We start from the raw sequence: 17027 nt of genomic DNA on the forward strand, positions 1-17027 counted from the left end.
TACATGCCCTTGACTGAGAATCAAACCTGTCGGTGCCCAGGCTGACATTCTAACCACTGAGCAACATCGACCAGGGCACCGGATTAATCTTAATCCGTTCTCATAATTCTATTTCCATTTCTGCTGCTGGGCCCCTTGCCTACAGTGATCTCTCCCTCTACTCAACCTCCAGGGTGTTCTATGGCCCTTGCTAGCCTGCCTTAGACAGCACTCCAGGGTCATCGTCTGTATTCCCCTTAACACCAACCCCAGTAACATACATATGCTCTAATGACATCACTAACAATTCCCAAACACAGCATGGGGTTGCTTGCCCCTTGCCTTTGTATACATTCCCTCTGCCTGCAATGTCCCTGTGCCCCTGGATGATCTCCCATCCATCTTTCTAAACACAGTTTAAAAGACATCTCTCCTGTGAAGTCTTCTCTCAGGCTCTACCCTGCCCTGGCACAGTTGAGAATTCTCTCCACTGGTTCCCATAACAGTGGGCCTTTCTTTTTCTCAGTATTTATCACAACATATTTCATTATGAGTTTTATGACTATCCCTTTAGTATCTTGTGAGCTCCTTAAAAGTGGGGATTTTTTTCCATTCTTATATCCCCAGTTGTTAGCACCATGTTTGCCACCTGGCAAGTAATCAAGAGGTCTTTATGCAATGAACAGAAGGAGGTGATACAAACCGGAGAAGTATGCATTTTCCAGCTCCTCCATACACATGGAAGCATGTGAGTCCCATACTCATGAAGATGAATGACCTCTGCTCAGAGTAGGCTTAACTCCCTAACAAAGAAAAAAAAAATTGGAAATGACATCATCATTTGCAGATCCCTCTCACCAACTGTAAACTCTGTGCCTAATGGGACATGGGCACGGACCATGGAAGTACATATGCCATGGAGGGGGTCCAGAATACACCACTGTAACATGAAAATTATTTTGAGCTGAAGGCATTTGAGTTCCTGAAATCCCTTATCTGCCTAAAAAGCAGAGCCTCCCAAAAGAACTCAATGGTCATAAATCCTGTTCCCAGGTATAACCAAGGAAGACTGACTCTTACCACCACACATAGACAGTGTCAAAAGAAACTATCCTATCTCCCATCTATTCTCCTAAGAGCCCATTTATCTTTCCAAAAAGTAATTTCTTTCCCCTAAGTGTCCTTTGTTCCTCTTCCCTTCCCCTATTAAGATGTCATACATTTGCCCTAGGTGGTTTGGCTCAGTGGATAGAGTGTCCACCTGAGGACTGAAGGGTCCTGGGTTCGATTCCAGTCAAGGGCACATGCCCAGGTTTTGGTTTCGATCCCCAGTGGGAGCATGCAAGAGGCAGCCAATCAATGATTCTCTCTCATCATTGATGTTTCTATCTCTCTCTCCTTCTCCCTTCCTGTCTGAAATTAATAAAAATATTTTTTAAAAAAAGAAGTCATGCCCTAACCGGTTTGGCTCAGTGGATAGAGCATTGGCCTGCGGACTGAAGGGTCCCAGGTTCGATTCTGGTCAAGGGCATGTACCTTGGTTGAGGGCACATCCCCAGTAGGGAGTGTGCAGGAGGCAGCTGATCAATGTTTCTCTCATGTTTCTCTCTCATCGATGTTTCCAACTCTCTATCCCTCGCCCTTTCGCTCTGTAAAAAAATCAATAAAATATATTTTTTTAAAAATAAGTCATATGTTTTCTGTAAGTACCTTACTTCTTCTTACCTTCCCCTATTAAGATGGTAGATAAACCCTATATTCTAACTATTCCTTTGAGTTACATTTTTCTGTAAACTCCCATGTATTTACTTACATGAATAAAAGTCTGTCTTTGCTCTTGCTAATCTGTCTTTTGTCAGTTTAATTTGCAGGCCCCCACAAACTAAACCTAAGAGGGTAGAGGAAAAGTTTTTTCTCCCCTACACCTGCACACACACACACACACATCATTCTCTCTCTTTCTCTCTCTGTCTCTCTCTCTCTCATGTCTGTATATGTGTATATATGTATTTATGTGACTATGTATATGTAGTCACATGGACAACTGTTAATGCCTACAGAGCAAGGGAGGAATAGCACTTTATCCTTTTAGTTCTATGGTTTTCAAGTGGCTGGATCTTAGGATAAGGGGGCTTAAACACTAAAAATAACAGAACAAATAAAAAATAGCCTAAATGGTTACTGGGTTGGCAGAGTCCAGATAAACGGAATCAACAAAAAATCCCCATGTCTGCTTCCCATTTCCAGCCTTCTCTCAAATAAGCTTTTTCTAGTTGTTCACTAATAACATTGACCTTCTCTGTCAACTTTCATGTAAATACGTTAGTGAGGAATAATTATGAAAAAAGGGTGAAACCAAAGGGAGAAAGAGAATCAAAAGAACAGTTTTTCTCATGACTGGACCATTGCCTTGAATGAAAATGTCTCAATGTCTGTTTTCCCAACCTAAGCCTCAGATACAATTATCAATGTCTGTTTTCCCATCCTAAGCCTCAAGTACAAGTAATTTCAAAGTGGGTTCTCCTCAGTCTGGGAAGGTGCCCCCAGTGGCACTGGAGATGAGAGAGGAGATCCATCCCCCACCTTCAACCAGAAAGTTCCAGCTTTGTTCTATTTTGATGTTGGGCTCAAATTAAAGATTCTGTTTGGAGGAAGAGTTTTATAGCAAAAAACAAAAAAACAACAACAAACAAAACAAAACCCAAAAACACCAGTCCAGAAAAGGAAGCTATTGGCTCTGGTGAAATTCCATCTAGCTTTTTCAAATATTAGAATGGCCTAGCAGGCTGGGCAGAAACCTGTAGCTTTCCTTCAGCATAGTGTAGGAGAAGGAACCCAGAATAAGAGACAAGAGATCAAGGCCCAAGTCCTATCCTGCTGGATATGACTGTCTGCTTCCCCATGAGATTTCCAGGCTTCATGAGGGTAGCCACACTGTCTGTCTTGTACATCATGGAACCCCCAGGGCCTAGCACAGTGCATAGAACATGGCAGCTATTCAATGGCTAGTTGTTGAAAAAACAATTGAACAGTTTCCTATGCTTGTCTCAGGAATTCTGGATCCTCAACTTGCTAAGGTAACCTCTCTAAGCTTCAGTGCCATCACTGATAAAGCAAACATAATGGTAATACCTATACAGAGAGTTGTCTTAAAAATCAAGTAAGATAATTCATGTAAAATGCATAGGCACAATGCCTAACATGAAAAAGTGCCCAATTAGGGTTACTATTATTTTTGCAATGATTATTACTATAGTACTCCTGGAGCAGGATTAAAGTTCCTCTTAGAAGCACTTTTTATTTGTAACCTCTTAAAGGGAAGGTAGATGGAGGCTCAGTATTTAGGGCAAATTTCTTAACTTCTCTGAATCTATTGTTCCTTATCTTAAAACAAAAGTAATAATGCCTTTCTTCCAGGGTTCTGATGGGGATAAATAAGGCAGCTTAGCTATTTATATAGTCAGTTTTCAATAAATATTATCCAGTTGTCAATTAACATGCTCATCTTGGTGGTGACAATGCTAACAGCCACACTCACAGAGTACCTTTTTAGTCTAGATTAATCAATCCGTTCTCACAAGTCTAGATTAATCATCCATACTTGCCCAATTTTATGGTAGAAACCAAGGCTCAGAAAGGTTAAGATACCTTCCTGACATCACAGAGCTAATATGCAGAGCAGTGGGATTATAACTGAGATGCACTTCACCCTGAAGCACACAATCATTTCTCTGCTTCAGTCCTGCTGCTACTGGAAGCCTTGTCCCAGGAACCTCTGCCTGCCCTGTCTGCACTGTCCCCCAAGAGGGACGTGTTTTTGAAGAGGAGCCTTACCCAGCACGTTGAGGCTGCAATCCAGTGCACCTCTGTCCCTCATGAATCAGTCAGCAGTGGAGACTGACATTAGCCCCATGGCAGGCAGGGACAGCACTGTCCTTTACGCTGCTTGTGAGAGAAGCAAAGTTGTCATCTACGCATAAGCAAGCAAAATATTTTACAGTCTGTATTTTGAACTGGCCTAATGTCTATATCATTTTGTCTCTAGTCTTGTTTTTCTTCTTCCTTTCTCAACTTTTTCTAATTTGTATTTTACAAATGTTTGTTAGATATCTTAAAGCTTATTGCTAAAAAAAGCCAGCAAACATGCACTACAGGGGGTTCGCTTGAATGACCTGGAAAATTTAAGAAAGAACTACCTTCCCTTTTCCTCTTTCCTCTTTCCTCTTTCCCCTTTCCCCTTTCCCCTTTGCTTTTTCCCCTTTCCCCTTTCCCCTTCCCTTCACACAGAAGTGCTGTAACATGGGGCAGAAGCCCTGCATACCAGCCCAGACCCCAGCTGAGGGTCATGTGAGTAACATAGAAGAGCCACATACCTCCACAACCAACCTTCAGCACACTGCCTCCCCTTGCCCCAAGAAGTAGTGAATGAGCGGCCAGCCTAGACACAGGCTCCAGATAAACCAGAGACAGTAAAGAAACAGAGGCTTAGAAGCCCAAGCTTGTAAAACAGCACAACTCAAGCAGGATGACAGAATCAATGACGAGGGTGAATGGAGTCTTGAAAGGAGGTCTGGGTGCCTGCTCAGAAGGCCACTGCTGCCTGACAGCCACCAGCACCCCCAAGGCAGGAGAGGGGTGGAAAAGGAAAGCATTGTACCTAGTGCTCTGTCCCAGGAAAGGCCAGGGAATGAGATTTAGGCAGTGTTTTCAAAGTGATAAGAAGGAAGAATCTACCTTACATCCTGCTGGCTTTTCAAGGCCCAGTGTCACCAGTTTCAGGCTAAACCTGAAATTCTGATGGCTTTTCATGGCAGTCTCACCATCCAAACTTACTTTTTCTTCCTTTTTCACTGGTTTAAGTTGACTCTTCCCATTGAAATGTGGGTGCCATGAGAAGGGAAGACCTTGTCCCATTAGTTCATCAAACTCTCACTGTGTCCAGGCCCTAATTTCACACTGCACATGCCACTCTCTCCACTCTAGGGAGCCCCATGTCACAGAAGGAACTGGCCCAGCACCACATTGCCTATGTATGGCATTGGGACCCAAAGTAACCTAGCTCCACATCCTAAAGTGTTGTCTCCATAAATATTTGTGGCAAAAAGGCAAGAAACAAGAAAAGGCATAAGGAAGAGGTTGTATGGGTTTTCCCCTACTTCTACAGTCCCCCATGCTCCTGCCTTCCTCTGCAGAACTCCAGGACTTCTCTCACCTGGCCAAGACTCGTGAGGTCACAGCAGAGGATGATGAGTCCCTGAGAACGTGGATCATGTTCTTCCTGCTCATTGGTGTGTCGGCCAAGGCATTGAGCATAAAGCACAGCATCTGGCTTGGAGCCAGCCATCAATAAATAAGAAGAATATGGACGAAGATGGGTGAAGGCAATCCAGTCCCTGGGATTCCTGACAGTGCTGTGGATGACAGTGGCTCTCAGAGCACTGCAACAGTCCTCTAACTTAAAGAGGTGCCTGAATCTCCATGGGAGCTTCTTAAAAATATGGATTCCTGGATCTCACCCTGCAGATTCTATACTTCCAGGTTAGGGAGCAGACACAGAGCCAGGTTTGGGAGTCATGGGATCCAATATGAAGGGTTACTGGTGATTAGAATCCACATGATGAGTTTCTCCCTTATTGTCAATGATGCAACCACTCTGTGCTGTATGGAGCCTTGAGTTCAATTAGGCACCTGGTAAATGTTACTTGATATTAATAGTAATAAAGCCTCCCCCTTTACCCTTCTGAGCATCTTCTAACTAGGAATCCAGTTCCTGCCTCTCATTGTGAATGGTTGCCTTACAGGTCTTGAGCCGAGTTTAATATAATTCACCGGGGCCTGAAAGTGAGTCTTAAAAGAGAGCAGGTTTGGGAAAAGGTGAGATATGAATGGAAAGAAATCAAATACTGAGCATGATCTCCCAACAAAGAGTTGAAAATAATACAGCGGTCTTTCTAGCAGAGAAGATATTATTAACAACACTGAGATATAATAAAAAGTACAGTTACAAAGTACTTTTCCTTCAGAGAGCTCAAAGTATTTTACTGTATCATCTCACTTTAATCCTCCACAGTCTGATCTGATGGAGACCCTGGCTGGCACTGAGGTGAGGAAACTGAGGCACAGAGAAAGTAAGCAAAATAAAACTGCCTGTACAATTCACTATGGAAGAGTCAGACCCCACATGAGGGCTCCAGATTCAAAGCCCAGGATTCTTTCCACCAACATCTCAAATTAACCATGATGAAGTGCAGCATAGATTAGTGAGACCAGAAAAGTGGGGAATTTGGATTAAGAGTTGTTAGGCTCATACTAGCAGATGAACTCAGATCTCTAAAATGGGTTCCCCAAAGACCAACACATCTGACTCTTAGCTCAGCCCTGGGTCAGCAGGATTAAGTAGCCAGCTATGGTCCATCCAGTGTGAACCCGGATCCCAAACAGGGCCCCACCCATAGAGCAGGAAGGAAGGAGTGGGGCCTCTTCAGGTTGCAACACAGTCCCTTTTAGCACAGTAAGAAGTGGGGAGTGTCCCAGAGGGACCTGTAAGCCATCCTGAGCCCTGTCTTCCTCTCTACACTTTTCACAGGTGACTGTGTCCACACCAGGCAAGAGCCTGGTCAGAGTCTCTGAAATTCCTCACATTTATCCAGGGCCATGCAGAATTTCTCTATTGAAATGCTTCACCAGCTCCTCAAACCCAGCAGGCCCAGAACAGCACCATCTTCCCCTGCAGGCAACTGTTCCATGCTTCAGTGAAGACTACCAGCACCCAATTAATTCCCTAGACCATTTAGCTCCCTGGCTCTTCCCTCATCCCCCACAGCCAGCTGGTCACCATCCCCTCAACAACTTCTTCTCCAAGTCCCTCTTCTCTTAGTCTCTGGAACAGCTTCAGAGGAAGGTCAGTGCCTCCCTCTCTGAGCTCCACCCCTTGCAGCTCAGTCTATGTAATGCTGCCAAAGGGCAAGTTGACTGCGATGGAGCTCCCTTGTAGCTCCCCATCACTTTTAGGACAAATCCCAAACTCTTGGCATTAGGTCAAGATCTTCACAATGTAAGCAATACCCTCTTCTCCAGCCCTTTTTTTTTTTTTTTTTTTTTTTTTTTTTTTATGGCAGGAACTAGGAAACCAATACAAGGACTTGGGGATTATCCAGGTGGAAAATGATGGGAAGGGCCCCCACAGCCCTCTCCTGCATCAATTCCTGCACAGTCTCACTCTTCCTGTTCCTATGCCTCAATTGTAGCAGCAAACAGCACACAATGTCCCTGTCTCATGCCTTGGCTGGCAGCTCCCTTCCCTTTTCTCTCCACCAAGCGTGTGTATTAGTTTTCTAGTTCTCACCACAAACTGGTTAGCTTAGGACAGAAATGTACCACAAACTGGTTAGCTTAGGACAGAAATGTATTTTCTCACAGTTCTAGAGACCAAAAGTCTGAAGTCAAAGTGTCAGCATAATACCAATTTTCTCATGACATTATCCCTGTGTATGTATCTGTCACTGCATTAGGGCCCACTCTAATTACCTCATTTTAATTTGATTACCTCTGAAAAGACCCAACTCCAAATAAGGTCACATTCTGAGGTACTGGGGGTTAGGACTCCCAGAAGTCTTTTTTGGGGGGGGGAGGTCACACTTTTTAGCTCATAACAGTCCTTAAAGCCACAGTTTGAGCACTGCCTCCTGACTAAGCTGGGCTGGGTGCCCATCCCCCTACACTTCCCTGGGGTCCTGTCTATTCCTTTTCACACTGCATTATAAAGTCCACTTGTCTGTGTCCTCAACCTGACCATGACTCTGAGAGAAAAAAAACAACACAAGACTTTCACCTCTGTAGCTCTAGATCCTACCAGCCCAGTATTGGGTAAATCATGGCCATCAAATATTTGTTGATGAATGAATGCAGATGATGATGAATTTTGCAAGCTGTGTGGCTGGCCTCCTTAACTGCCTTCACCACGGGATTATAAGGGAACACATGGTCAGCGGGCCCTAGCCTCAAGGACAGCTAGATGAGCTGCCAAATTTAGTCCATTTGTCTCATACCATCCTGGTCCCAACAGCTGGAGACTTCAGCAAAGACAGGGACCCATGGGGTAAAACTTCAGGAGCTCCACACCTTTGTCCTCAATGTCATCTTTCAACTTTGCTCATGAATGTTTGACAAAGCAAAGACAGATTTTTTTTCTGGTTGTTTTCCTTAATGACCTCTCTCTAAGCCCTGTGAACCCATTTTTTAGATGAAGACCCTTGAGCTGGATCATCAATAGTAGACTCAGAGCTGCAATATGCTACTCACTTTTCTTCCAATATGTGGGAAAGTCATGAGGCTTCGGCTGTCTTTGCTTCTTCACATTCACACTCCTTGCCATGTCAAAGGCCACCTGGAGTTGGCCCTGATCCCTGTTGTGGCTGGAGTAGCCAAAAGTATTGCTTTGTGCTGGGCCCTCCGCTCGTGCCCATAGCACCTAGTCTTCTCAAAGTAAGTTTTGAAACTAAAACTACTATCTTCTACCTTGGCTACCATAATAATGCTGAAGATTCATTTGGAAGTATAGATCACAGCTGTCCTTTAACAACTGGCACACCTAAGATTGTGTCTGTATCGACCCCTTCCTGTTTAACTTTATGAATTGTGAAATGGGGTGTTGTCACCTCTGTGCAGGGCTGCTTACCCAAGGGGACTTAATGCCCCTTATTGTAGGTGGCAAATCCAGCATTCCAGCCCAGATTGGCTCCAGAATGGAGTCCATATCCCTGGCTAACTCACCTTCAATGCCTTTAGGGCTTCAGAAATCAAAGACAGAAATAAAACTTTGAATTGAATGAAACTTAATTTTGTCCTTTTACACTTCCAGCATAGAGTACATAAACTTATCTTATTGGCAAAAAAGGAATCTTCGTCACTTGTCTTCCCCACTCCCTGCTGCCCCCAGTTGTTGACACAGATGGTGGGATGAGGCAAGAAGGCCACCTGGGTGGAAGCACAGAATGAAGCAGTACAAAGAGATTAAAATAACTTCCCTGTGCCCAAGTACAGCTCCAGCAGATTGGACCCTGTGGGGATCCTTGCACAGCCTCATTGTAACAGCTGTGACTTGGGTTCCTGTCCCCACACTTTCTACAGACTTTTCAAAAATGACACAGGTTCCTGCATGCCTCACAGGGAGAGTAACTCAGCTCACATAGGGCAAGCAAAGATAAAAATATGTCATGGGCTCCTACAGAAGTCACTCTTGTGCCAAGGCAAGAACTCATGCTGGATGAGAGTCCAGGGCTTCAGTCACAAGAGTTTTCAGGAACTGGGTATGTATATGAAGAAACAGGACCAAATACATGCATTTTCTTCATTTTAATTCACTTCTAATTCATGCTTGTGGATAAAATAAGTGTGGGCCTGAGAACATTTATAAAATTGGACTTCTGACATTTAATGAAAGCATCGTTGACTCTGCTGGAGGAGCTGGAGGCACTAAGGAAGAAGAGCCTTCATCCCTGTCCACTGCTTGAAGCCCTTCGGTGGCTCTCATTCCCTTTGGGCAGAAGTCCCAGCATCTTGGATGGTTATGAGGCCTGCATAGCATGGCTCCTGCTCCAGCCCCAGCCACACCAGGCCTGTACTCCTAGAATTCTCTAGATTCTCTAACATCTAGCTCTCCTGTCTCCAAAGTAGATGTGCCCTGTACTTAGAAAAATAGTCCCACACCCACATCTCCTTACCAGATGGCATCTGCTCATCCTTCACCTCTCCACTTACTCACCACCTCCCACTGAAGCCATCTCAGCTGCCAGAGTTGCAGGTCAGTACATTTCCTAAGTTGTCTCCTAATATTTCCACACCCAATTGAAGCACTCCTGCTGATGGAAACTGCTTGTTACTAGTCAGAAAGCTCCCTGGGAGTAGGTCTAGATCATTATATCATTACTGTACACCAGGTGGACAATATTGTGTTGAAAAAAATGAACTCATAAATGAATGGAGTAAGTGAATACAGGGATGAAGCTTGATTTATTCCCTCTGCCCCTGAAAGGCCTCTTCTATCTGCTCTAAAAATAGACCCCTGTGGTCTTGTTGGCAGAGTCTGTCCAAGCAAGGAGTGCCAAACCAAGGACCTATTCAGGCTCTTTGAATTTTGACTGTGTCCCATTAAAAATATAATCCATAAACGTGGGCCAAGGCTTCATCCATCAGACTCCAAAGGCCAAGACTGCCATCATCAATAACGGGGCTGATATTGCGGTCTGCACCTGGAAGTGAGAAGAGTGACGCAGACCACAACTCAGGGACACCAGCAGCTGCACCAGCTCTGACGGATTACCTTTGGATGCCCAAAGAGCATGTCTGAGAAGCAAAGGGGGCTTTTGTGCAACAAGATGAGAACTGTGCAGATATGAAGCTTAGCTGATTAGGAGAAATTAAGAAAATGTTACTTTGTTATTTAGATGTATATTCATTTTTCATTGGGATTAAAGATATATCATATTTTTGTTATGAATAAAAACATGCTGCTAATTAACACTGACCTGCTCAGGAGAAGGAAAGTCAATGTTGATTCCTTTTAATTCTAGAGCAGAGGAGTAAAGCTGCCTCTTTATTACTAAGGTTAATTTGATTAGGCTGGAGGAAATTTTGGCATTTTTTTACCTTTGGAGTTGTCTGGAGGAGACTTCAGGAAAATAGCAACAACATGCCAGTGAACCTACTACAATCTCCATTCCCATCAAACTCTACACAGGAGGACACACACCCAACATTCTCCCTGACCCTTAGACTCCTAAAAAGTAGTCTAGGGAAGACATGTTATGTTCTAGGTTGCTCACCCAGTTCTCAACAATCTCCCTTCTCTGGAAAATGTCTCTTGCCAAGCTCGGCATTTTAGGCATATCTGTCCTCTGTGACCCACCCTCCCGAATGTGGGTGACCTAAGTTGGGCCAGAGTTGGAAATTTTGAATCAGGGCTAAGAGCGTGCAGTTTCAATCTGGGCTGGCCCCTTGAACAGAGGAGATATAAATACCGAGGGGCTTTGAGAACAGCCGTTTTCAGCCAGTGGACAGAGTAGAAGAGAAAGCCAATGTGAAGAAAAGAAGCAGGAAGCAGCTGCAGCATAACAGAGATACGAGAGGGACTTCCTGGGTTCCCTAACCTAAACCTTCACTGCTCTCTTCCTCCAACACGTTCCTTCTGACCTTGGACCCTGCCCATTGCAAATGAATAACTGGACCCTCTTAGACTCCATGGAGCTCTACCTCCACCTGCCTTACCCTCCTTGACTTGACTGAAAGATGGATTAGAAGGGTGCTGATTTGGGTACTGCCTCATGTTTATCTCCCCAGATGACTCTAAGGACACATTGCTTTCCTAGCACCTACATGTGCTCAACACATATTTATTGAATAGTATTGTTATCCCTTTCCCGAGGGCCTCTCTGTGGAAGTTGCTCATTCACTTGCTTCCCACACACCATGAAGACATTCTTCCTGCTGTCAACTGTTGCTTCCATACATCACTCCCCCTCCCTTATAAAAACAAAAAGCACAAACAGAAAACCAACAATAACTATTCTTCTCTGATGTTTGTGCCATCACAGTGATGCACCCATCCTGACCCCATTCCTCAAATCAAGTTCTCGCCATCCTAACATGGACCCTCATTAGCCCATAATCTGATTCCTAATTTCTCCTCAGGGTTCCACAGAATCCATTTCAGGGTAACATTTGAGAAGAGCTATTTTTCACTTACTCTAAACGAAGAACAAAGAGAACACTGTTTTAGTTGAAACATGAGGAATTTCACTTAATATTTTGCCTTTGGCTTTCTGATATTCCTTCCCCTGGAATTTTTTTTAAGTAGGGTATTTTCATCTTTCTGAGATGCTTTTAAACCACTAAACTTGAATGCAGAGATGGAGCTGATGGTCTTTTAAGGACACTTCATCTTTAAGATGTTGGGCATTCAAAAGCTTCAAGAGGAAAGTGTACTTAGTTATTTGATAGGCAATTCTATTTTAGCAAACATTTCTAAAACACCAGACACGTATTTCTTATACAGATGATGTCCTAATAGCTTTCTCACCCATTTAAACCTACTGTTAGATTTTCTCTCCAAGTTATTGGGTACTGTCCACCCTTCAGCCAACTGTGTGACCTGTTCCCTTCTGTTCTTTCATTATATCCATCTTCCTGAGAACTCCCACTGTTCTCTGAAATAAAGGGGGGAGGGGCTTTTCCACATAAATCATACAATCCTTTAAAAAAGGATTATTAACCACTACATCTTGATCAAATTCCATCGTGGGAAGTGACATTTTGCCTCCCCACATTTTCTTCTGTCATTTTAATTAAAAGTGCTCTTTAATATTTCACTCAAAATAAAACTTGTTGCAGAGAGGACTGCCTCAGAGGAGTCTGCCTTCTCCAGCACAGAGGAGACAACGTTTCAGAGATGTATGACTAATACTCCTGGGGCAGGAGCTGAGTACATTGGGATCCTTTAGGAGTAAAGGTACCTCCAATGGATCAAATTGATTTTTATTTTATGCCTGCAGTAGACAATCTCATAAGACAGATATTTCCCTCCAGCATTTTTCATCATCTAAGATTCAGAATCAAGGCAAGTGCTGCCTGGTAATATTGGGTGGATGACGCATTACACAGAGCTGACCCTGTGACATCATGTCTTGTTCTCAGTTAGAGCAACCCAATGTGCCTGTCCTACAGAAACAGCTCTGTGAGTCACTGCATGATATATTGTCAGGAAATGCAAAATGATGCTCTTTTTAAAACTCATGATTTAAAAAAATTGAGGCTTCTGGCTAGGGAATGTAGAGTGAAAAAAAGTAAACTCTCAGGAGAGGTGGGTTCTCATTTTGGTTTTTCCTTTCATTATTGTTTAAGTGTAGAATCTAACAAGGGATTTCATTATAAGTAAGCATTGCAAGTGGTTATTGTCTCTGACATTTTATTGCCTCAAAAATGAAGTTTATTTTCCACCAACCAGAATTTTTCATTATGAACAGCTATGCTACTTCACATCTTAAGAAGTTTTTTATCATAAAAATAACTGAAGATCTATGTGTGCTGACTACAAAAAGCTAAATAAGCTCCACTTGTATCTGAAGATCCTATAATACAAAACAATCTTGATATACACAGACAGGGCAAATTGGAAAAATGATAGAACAAAATGAAATACCAAGGATAATCTACTAAAGAGAAAATTAAAATTTAGCCTTATACACATACTTACAAACAAACAAACAAGCAAAAACAAATAAACACCATGTGCTAGACTCCAAACAGTGGGAATTCAAATTCTTTGCTTCTTCTATCTCTACCTTCCAAATTTCAGGAAATAAAAGAATTGGTAAACCAAAGAGCCAATGAACAAAAATTGCAGGAAAAGACAGAAACAGCAGAGATTAATCAAGCCAAGATGCTAACAAGGACAGAATCTATTTCTAACAAGGCTGACCTTTCCAACTCAGTACATAGTGCTTCTCACTCTAGGTCTTTAAGACACTGGGACAGCTGGACAAATTAGCATGAGCCCAGATACCCATACCTGAAAAGGAATCAGGTAGAGAGTACATGCTAAATACTCTCCCTTACCTCAAAACCACCAACCTCATGTTAGAAATGTTGTTAATGGGGGAGGGGGAGCAGCAGCATTTTAGGCTTTGGATGCTAGAGGCTTGACTTGGACCACTGTCTAGTTAAATCCCAAGGAGGTCTGCCCTATGAATATAACACTGTGGGTTCCATGGAGGAGGGATCACTATGGGGCAGTCACTTCAACAGGCAAAGAAACCCCTAGAACCACTACTGAATTTGGAGGTCAGCCAAACATGCAGAACCCGAAGGACCGTCTTGGTCCAGTCACTCTCACACCCCCAGCAGAATTTTATTTTCTCTCTGCCACATGCCATTTGTCTAATGGGAGTCATTCAAGTCCTCTTCATTGGGTCTGGGACTGAGAATTCAGTGGGACTTCCAGAGATACTTCATGTTACAGGTGCATACTTGCCTAATAGTGCATTCATTCCCTTTGGCTTCACAGCTGGAGCATGGGATGCGGAGGTAGCAGGTGGGAAACTGAGTCAAGTTTGCCATTTTCCCAATGTTACTGAGGGCCAGTCATGGAAAACCTCACTATGGGTTCCTAATGGGATCAAAGTCAATGGTCCAGAGAAAAGAGTAATGATTACAACTATAAAACTAAAAGTTGTTAAAATTTCAGAGATATGATGTTCAACCAAGAACTTAGAAATAAAGGCAATAGGATGGCTTAAAATAAATACTCAAGAAAGAACAAAAGAAACGCAAAGCATCTGAGACAAGATGGCTCCCAGGCTTGTGGGATTGACCATAGCTTCATTGAAAGTAACTGCTATTTTTAAAAGACCAAGTCAATCAAAAAAAAGATGGTCAGTTGTGGAAGCTCTTATGGTTCCTAGCTATTGATGTTACAAAAAAATAACTTAATAGTTGCATAGACAGAAACTACAAAACTTTTTCTAGAGAGGTTGTGGCATTCTACATTCTCACAAGCAATATATGAGTGATTCAGTTTATCTTCATCTTTGTTAACATTTGGTACTATAGTATATATGTATATATAGTTTAGCCATTATGATAGGTATGTAGTGATAGCTCGTTATAGCTTTAATTTGCATTCCCTTAATGCAACATGTTAAACTCAAAGGCTAACATGGGCCAAATAAGGTTTCAGTTTATGTGGGCCACAAAAAAACAAGAGCTTCAATTTTCATAGAAACATAGGTTTATTTTTATAGAGACATGCTGAATAAAAAGGGCTAAAGTAAATGAGTAATTATTAACATAAAATAATAAAACATTTTAATAAAAATTAATATTTTTTCTTGAACATTAACTTAACACTGAATAACTGCACAAATTAATAAGTGTAACGCAAATAAACCTATTTTTCTTGTTCTCTGAAAGTGAAATACTTCCTGTTGCGCACACCAAACAAGTCAGTACAAGACTAATTATGTGGCAATTGGCTGCTAAAATATTCGCTGCTAGTATTAGTGGAGAGAAATGGTGTGCCTCAGCATAAGGCACATAAATGAAATGAATGCAACATGATGATAGTAATCAGTCATTAGCAAATGTTGTAGTTTGTTATTAATAACTAGGCCCAGTGCACAAACTTCATTCATGGGGGTAGGGGAGGCGCCTCAGTCTGGCCTGCACCCTCTCCTATCTGGGATCCCTCTCATAATCCAGAGCCACTGGCTCCTAAGCACTCACCTGCCTGCCTGCCTGATGCCCCTAACTGCTCTCCCCTCCTGGTCTGATCCCCTAACTGCCTATCTGCACTCCCCTCCTGGCCTAAACCCCCTAATTGCCCATCTGCTCTCCCTTCCTCTCCTGCCTTCAGACTCTGGTGCAGGAGTGCTGAGAGCTCTCTGCCAAGGCCCCACCCCTGTCCTGACACCCCGCTCTGGGCCAGGAGGTGCCGCAGGCCTGCACGCACCTGCGCTGGGGGTAGAAGTCCCCACCCCCGTCCCTGTCCCCACCCACCAACTCCTGCTTGCATGTGCCTCCATCGGGAGCGGCCTCCACCTCCCAGGCAGTGTGACTTTAGCGCTGGGCAGGCCTGCACACGTCTGTGCTGGGGGTGGAAGTCCCCACCCCTGTCCCTGCCCACGAGCTCCTGTGCACGTGCAGCCTGTTGACCAGTTGTGACTGGGACACTGTTAGGGCCAATTAGCATATTATCTCTTTATATATACAGATTAGGTATAACAGGATATTGTAAAAATTAAGTTACAACATTTTTATTAAAACGTTTCTTACATACCATTATATTGGCTGGGCCATAAAAATATTTGTTGTGGGCCACATGTGGCCCGCGGGCCACAAGTTTGACATGCTTGCCTTAATGGGTAATGATGCTGAACATCTTTTTCATGTCTTTATTTGCCATATGTATCAGGTATATCCTGTCTTTTGGCTATTTAGTAACTGGAGTATTTGTTTCTTTACTTTCAGTTTTGAGAGTTCTTTATATAGTCTACATGCTGGTCCTTTGTAAGATCTATGGTTTGCAAATATGTTCTCCTAGCCTGTAGTTTTATTTTAATCCTATTAACACGGTCTTTCACAGAGCAAAAGTTTTAAATTTTGATCAAGTCTAATTTATCAAGTTGCCATTTATGAATTGTGCTTTTAGGGTTTAGCCTAAGAACTCTGTCTACTCTGAATTCCCAAACTGAATTTTCTCTTCTGTTTTTTTCTAAAAGTTTTATGATTTTGCATTCTAAATTTAAGTTCATGCTCCATTTTGAGTTAAATTTTGTATCTGAAAAACAACGAAAACAAAAAATAAATAAATAAAATTTTTATCTGCAGGGTCTTTAGTGATACTCCCTGTGTCATTCCTACTATTGGTAATTTGCATCTTCTCTGCTTTTTCTTCATTAATCTTGTTGGACTTTGTAAATTTTATTGATCTTTTCAAAGAACAAGATTTTTGTTCCATTGGTATTCTCTATTTTTGTTTTTAATTTCTTTAATCTCTGTTCATATTATCTTTATTATTTCCTCCTTTATTCTTGCTTTGGATTATTTTGCTGTTCTTTTCCTAGGTTCTTGGGGTGAGATGCTAGATTATTAATTTGAGACCTTTCCTCTTTATTGAAGAAAGCATTTAATGCTATAGTAGAGGCCTGGTGCACAAAATTCTTGCACTGGGGGGAGGTGATCCTCTCAGTCCGGCCTGCGCCCTCTCACAGTCTGGGACCCCTTGGGGGATGTCAGCCTGCCAGTTAGGCCCAATACCTCCAGCAGGCAGACATCCCTCTTGCAGTCTGGGATCCCTCTCACAGTCCGGGACCCCTCACTCCTTACCACCTGCCTGCTCACTGCTCCTTACCACTGGGCTCGCTGCTCCTTAGTGCTTCTGCAGAGGCGGGAAAGGCTCCCGCCACCACTGCTGTGCTCACCAACTGTGAGCCTGGCTTCTGGGTGAGCGGCGTTCCCCCTGTGGGAGCACACTGACCACCAGGGGGCAGCCCCTG

The sequence above is a fragment of the Myotis myotis genome, unplaced genomic scaffold (assembly GCF_014108235.1).
Source record: "Myotis myotis isolate mMyoMyo1 unplaced genomic scaffold, mMyoMyo1.p scaffold_m19_p_16, whole genome shotgun sequence".
Lineage (NCBI taxonomy): Eukaryota > Metazoa > Chordata > Mammalia > Chiroptera > Vespertilionidae > Myotis > Myotis myotis.